Source organism: Mus caroli, chromosome 8 (assembly GCF_900094665.2).
Source record: "Mus caroli chromosome 8, CAROLI_EIJ_v1.1, whole genome shotgun sequence".
In the NCBI taxonomy this organism is placed as follows: Eukaryota; Metazoa; Chordata; class Mammalia; order Rodentia; family Muridae; genus Mus; species Mus caroli.
In genome coordinates, this window is record NC_034577.1 from 90,865,327 (window position 1) to 90,871,326 (window position 6,000).

At 47.5% G+C, this 6,000-nt stretch overlaps 1 protein-coding gene across 3 annotated transcripts in view; it reads right to left on the reverse strand.

Annotated features, from left to right (window-relative positions):
• Cdh8 (cadherin 8) overlaps window positions 1-4,074 on the reverse strand; it is a 389,695-nt gene extending 385,621 nt beyond the window's left edge. For 2 of the 3 annotated variants that reach the window (XM_021169423.2, XM_021169422.2), the window contains exon 1: window positions 3,321-3,760. The gene's annotated coding sequence lies outside the window, so the exon portion shown is untranslated. Of the gene's footprint in view, window positions 1-3,320 lie in introns of all 3 variants that reach the window. The other variant, XM_021169421.2, reaches the window with a different exon arrangement.
• Window positions 4,075-6,000: the final 1,926 nt, after the last annotated feature.

Sequence of the window (6,000 nt, forward strand, 5' to 3'; positions counted from 1 at the left end):
AGAAATATGAACTGAAAGCCAGTTTAACTTACAGAGAGCTTGTGGCTTTACAATAAAATTTTCTTCAGTCTGGGATGAAGATCACACCACAATAGACCAATCTTTGACCAAAGGAATACTCACTTTTTTTTTTCTTGGAATAGTTCTTTGACAAGGTCTTCTGAATCTGAATAGGAGACTCTACCTTTTAATATATCTGTCTTCTCTTTCCTTCTTTGATAAACCATAAAAGAAACCTGGACAACAAAGCCCCAAGTTATAGTTCCTTGAATAGAACTATCACACCCTTTTTGTTTGGAGTTCCCTTGATTTCTTTCAACAGTCTCATCCTCTAGGCTAACAAAGATCAACAGAATTTAAACATCTGTCTGGTTTCATGGACTGAGTTTGAGCTGTAAGCACATTCACAGACCAGTCTTTATAAATACTTTCTCAAGGTGGGTGGGGGTGGGGATCTAGCCTGCTGAGCAATCTAACACTGCTTTGTTCTTTGGGGAGTTTTGGTATAGTTTATGTTCCAACTGTCTCTGTATGTGATGCTCAGTGCTCCACCGAGGAGTTTCAGGAGATGAATGATGTCTTTGCTGCTCTGTTATAAAACACTTTAATCCAGGATACAGGCACCTCCCCTGTAACAGTTGAAATGTATACAGCAAGTAAGGCAAGAGCTACTCTAAAACGTTCTGCCTTTTAGCCAGATCTAAACTGCATCAAAACATTAATAAACGCATCCTCTACACCAGAAGCGAAGTCATGAAGTGCTATGCTACATTTTAGAGTGCAGCGATTTAAACATTTGGAGTCTGGAGGGATTTTAGAGACAATGCATGATAATGCAGAATCACTTTTTAAATAACAGTAAGAGTTAGAATTTTTAAAAATTCTTGGGGGGATTTAAAAGTTTGATAGAGAGAATTATAGCACAGGTCTTAGTAATTTTTAGCCAATATCTCAGCCAGTTTGTGATGATGAGCACTTGACTTTACTCTCATGCCATAGTCTTTGGAGCAGAATGAGAAGTCTAGGCAGCCTGGAGCCATTCTGAATGAAGCCATCCTGGAAGTGGCAGAATGGATCCTCTCTTTTCAGGGTTTTTCTCAACTCTTTACCCTCTTCTGGGGCAGGGAATTGGGGGAGGGGGAAGAAAAATGAAGAAAGAGAGAAATGTATATATCAAAGATTCAAAGGTCCTGTGCGACTCTTGCAGCAGAAAATGACTGTGTCACAAGGAGTTTTCCATCTGCTAAAGCTGACTTAAAGAATGCTGCTATCTCTTTTATTATTTAATGAGGGGGCTAGTTATAGAATTTCAGCCATAGAGGGAAGTGAGTAAACCTATTTGCACATCGCGATTTTGAAGAGCTCTCTTTGATGGGAAAAATGTATGGCTCAGAAAGGAACCTTCAAAGGTACAAGTCTTCCCAGTAGAAGAAACACACACACACACACACACACACACATGCGCGCTCATGCACGCGCGCACAAACACACACACACCCTACACACACACCCACACTCACGCAGACTAAAGCTCTGCAAAACCGGACACAGGCAGATGGAAGGCTGTAGCCAGGGAGAAATTTCAGTGGTGTTTAGCAGAAAGGACAAGGCTCATTTTGCATGCAGTGAAGTACAGCAGCGAGACTGAATGGATGGAAAATCCCACTTTCAAATCTTACATAAATATCTCTTTCGCACATATAGTTTTCCAGTTGAAATGCTCAAATAATGAAGGCAGAGGTGACAGTCTAGCGAGGGCTTTTAAGCATCCAGATGGCTGTCAAAGTGTTACAAAAGAGGAGAGGAATGTTGAACGGGTCCCAGGCAATCCCAGTTTCTCTATCTGCCTGGCGATGGTCCCTGATGTGAGAGGATACCGCTCTTGCATACTATCTTAGACTTCTTCTCATTCTTTGAAATACAGAGCAAAAAATAGCTGCTAATCTGGTTAGCAGCTGCGGGGCGCAAAGGGATTGTTGGGACCGTGCCCCCTAAAGAGGAAACTGCTTGCAATCTTCAGAAACCATGGCAAAGTTGAAAAGGCCTCCTCTCCCTCCCAGTTGCTTGGTTATAAGCTCTGCCCTTTAATTGGAGATGAAGTGAGCAGCTGCCAGCCTGATTTTCCATTACAGACTAATGTTGTGCGTTTACGACAATAAACAATTAATGTTGTTTGATTTCTTACGTTTAGTCATCCAAGCTAACAGCTGCCATCTCCGCTCAGGAGGCTAACAGGCTAGTCACTGACGTGTCTCAAATTGTATACCTTCAGGCAAGGGGCCACCACCACAAAAGTTTTGAGAATTTTACAGCATTGGGCAAGGTGAAGCTTTAGTCTTAGGAAGAAGAAAAAAAAAATCGGAGGAATTGTTGGATACCTGTTGGTATCAGCATCGGAGGCATCACGTTTACTCGGTTTACCAGGCTTGGCTAGAGCCTTAGGAAACCAGGGTAGGTCTCTTATGAACCTGTTACCACGCTGGCGGAACATAGCCAGGAGTCCCTTTCGCCTCCTGTCTGGCAGGGGCGCGGCTGGACCCCCAGGGTTGGCTGAAGCTAAGCACCGAGATCACTGCGAATCTCTCTGCACTGTGGGCTCTGGGATAGGGAGAAGTCATTGGGTGCTTGGGAGAGCTGTGGATGCGGGCTTGCTGCTACTGACTTGTCTGTCTGTGGGTCCTAAGGCAGTGCAGAGCAGCATCTTGATGACTACAGAGTGGCTAGGTGGCCCCGGAGCTCCGCAAGTTTGCAGCTGGCACCGCGCCCCCGGGCTGGAACAGACACTTGTGGAAAATCCTGGAGCTGGGGCTTTCGCAGCAGAGCGGTAGCCCTCAGCCCAACCGAGGAGGTCGCCCTCCCACGACTAAGAGGTGGGAACATGCGGAAAACAAGGAGCCTGCTTGCTTCTCTAGCCTCTCAACGCGCTTTCCTCTCGAGCTCGCTGCCTCCTCTGGGCAGGAGGCGAGTATTTCCCTTTCACCGCACCGACCCCGCAGTGAAGGCGCACGGCTGCAGCAGCGCCTGCCTGCGTCTCCAGGGTGAAACCGACAAGCGACCGCAAAGAAGGAAAGGGTGGCGCGGGAACTGGAGGTGGGCAAAATGGGGCTCCGAGAGCAGTTTGCAAAACAGGTTAGGTAGAAGGCAACCCCATCAGCTACAGATGCCGCGAAAGGAGATGCGGCTCGGAGGGTTATCAGTGCTAGCGTTCCTCATCCCCCAGGTGCGTATGGTGTGTGAGGGCGCGTGGGAATTCCTAAAGGAAGCAATCCCCTCGGCTCTTCCCCGCCTGGAGGCGTACGCGGATAGGGGATAGTACTTACTCAGGTCGGGCTCCGGGATGCGGAAAAGCCTCAAGACTCTGGGTTCATAAATGGCTGGAGGAGCTGGGGGTCAGTTCCCGAGAACAGCTAATGTCCACGAATCCCCGCGCGCAGGGTAGTCTCCTCCGGGTCGCGTTCATGCCTCTCAGAGCTGTGGAGCCTGATGCGGGGATGCGAAGCCGGCGCGCTGGGTTCTGCGTCCACAGCCTAAAAGTACAGCTCCTGTGTTGACGCTCAGGTCTATGCCCAAAGTGACAGTGGCGGAGCTTGGAGGAGGCAGGGAGATTCCAAATCCATCCACTAATTCTGGGCCGAGCGCTCCGGCTTGCGAGCACGCCTGCCTGCCAAATGTAACTGTGAAGTGATGTGGAAAAGTGAGCCGGGTGCCTCCCCTGACGGATCTCATTGGGCAGAGCTCAGAGGCAGGTCTACCACTTGGAAATTCATGTAAGCAGTCCCCCACCCCGCCCCCTCCCTGCCTTGCCCCTGCGCTCTCCCGCGCTTGGTTTCCACTCCCTTTCCTCCTACCAAGAGTGCGCACAACTTTTCGCTGGTCGCTCACGAGCACGCCCAGCGCGCCTCCGCCGCCGGAGTCACCGGGTGAAGATGAGCCCTTCCACGCTTTGCGCGCAGCCCGCCGCGCGGCCAAGCTCTTGGATAAAGACTGCTGGCAGATCAGAAAAGGATGCGCAGGAGGTACCCTCCAGCTTTCTCTCTCTAGGTCTCACCTGAGCCCCAAGGCTAACATTATCTTGAAAAGCATCTCAGATGCCCAAAGCTGGTTTCTGTGGAGGGCGAGGATGCGGCAGCGCGTGGACCATTCACCTTTTCCCTCATTCTGAAGACGTCTTGCATAAGGAATTGCATGTTTGCAAGACCACTGCCTGATAAAACTACTGGTTTCATGGGGGTGGGTCGCTCAATTCTAATGCCCTAGGGTTGCTACTCCTTTGGGAGGCGGCTGGGGTGGGGAACGGTTGGGGGAGATAAGGGACAGTAGAGACAGTCAAGAGAGATTTGCAGAGAAGTGAATGGGCAGGAAAAGGGTAGAACTTGCTGTGGCCATAAGGAGAGGGTCTGGCAAGCTGTGTCAGAGTGGCTCTGACATGCTGCCCTCCCTCGCCCCTCACAGGGAGAGTACTGTCCTTGCATCTCCCCTTTTTCTACCAAGTGATGCCCTACCCTTGGATTCCCCAGTCTAATGATAGAATTTCCTAAGCACTCAGTTGTTTTTCAAAAAAAAAAAAAAAAATCAAAATCGGCACCCAAGTATAAGCCAATGCACATAGGGGTCCACAGACCCATAGACCCAGGTCTCTTTTCTTGTGGCCATCAAGACTAACACGTGGAAATATTCAGCGGCACCGATCTCTGTTTGTCATTTGAACACAGTGAAATACATGACAAATTAAACATCCCTTACCTTTCTTCAAAACTCTCCTCCATGGAAGACAGGGGTTTATCTGCTTTCTGACTCACTAGACTAGACGTGAGCTCTGAAGATGGGTTTTTGACCATCTGGGGACAGAGCTGCAGCAGAAGGGGTGCAGAGGAGCAGACGCACGGGCTGTGGAGCCTGTACTGTCTGACTCGAATTAATGAGACGCAGTGAACAGAATGGAAAAATAGGCACAATATGCTTATAATACTTATGCAAATTTGGCTTTTTGATGCTGTATCTAACCTCTCACAGTAAAAAGTTGAGGACATTGGCTATCAGGTTATTATCTGTTTGGTTCACATTCTCGTTACCCTAAAGAAAGAAACTTGGTAAATTATTTGGGTGGGGGACAAGGGGTATTTTACCCCTCCAGCAGTTGCTGTTTGTTCTCTATTCAAAGGCTGTGTTAGCTTATGAGGTATTCTGGCTTTGGCTAATTCTGTCTTAGAAAAGAACAGCAGTCAAACTCAATCAAATTATAACTGCCGTTAGACTAGACAGTCCCAAGTGGACAAAGAAATAGATCACACCTTCGGTTGTGCTTAATTTTCAGACATTCATTTTCACTTTGAACAAATGGTCTGAGCCTTTCCTTGGGGTACTTTCTTACATCTAGGAGAAGGAAAAGAAAGGTCATATGTTCCTGAAGGCTGCAGATTGTCACAAGTAACAAAGTCATCTCAAAAGAAAAGACTGCCTGAGAGAGGATATCCTCTGATCTAATTTTCCTAAAAAGAAAAACTCAGCTGACAAGCCGAAGGGATTCAGAATCCAATGTCACCGAGTTCAGTTATAAATTTGTTTCAGTCATTGAAGCATGTTTACTCTTACAATATCAAAGCATGTTATCTTCACTGACTCTTGGCCCCCTGGAATTTAAGGTGACCCTATCCACATCCCTAATCTCTATGTGTAGCTCCGCAGTAGGTCTTTCCTGACAGTTTCTTAAGGGAGGTCTGGGTGATTAAGTAGTGTGAAAGAGGATTAAGATAATGTTAAAAGCCCTATCAGGATATTTCTAAAATAATCAGGGATGCTGAAAGGCAAAGGAATTTGTCTCTTTCACAATTCCACCCACACTTAATAGAATGCAGTGCAATGTCTTGGTGGTGAGACTTTACTTCCTCAAGAAAGTGTTTTCTTTTCAGCATACTCTCTGGAGTCATACAAGTTCCCCAGGAGGAGGATGGTACTACACCAGCTTTTTCTAATGGTGACCCAAATTGCTTGTGTGGTGGA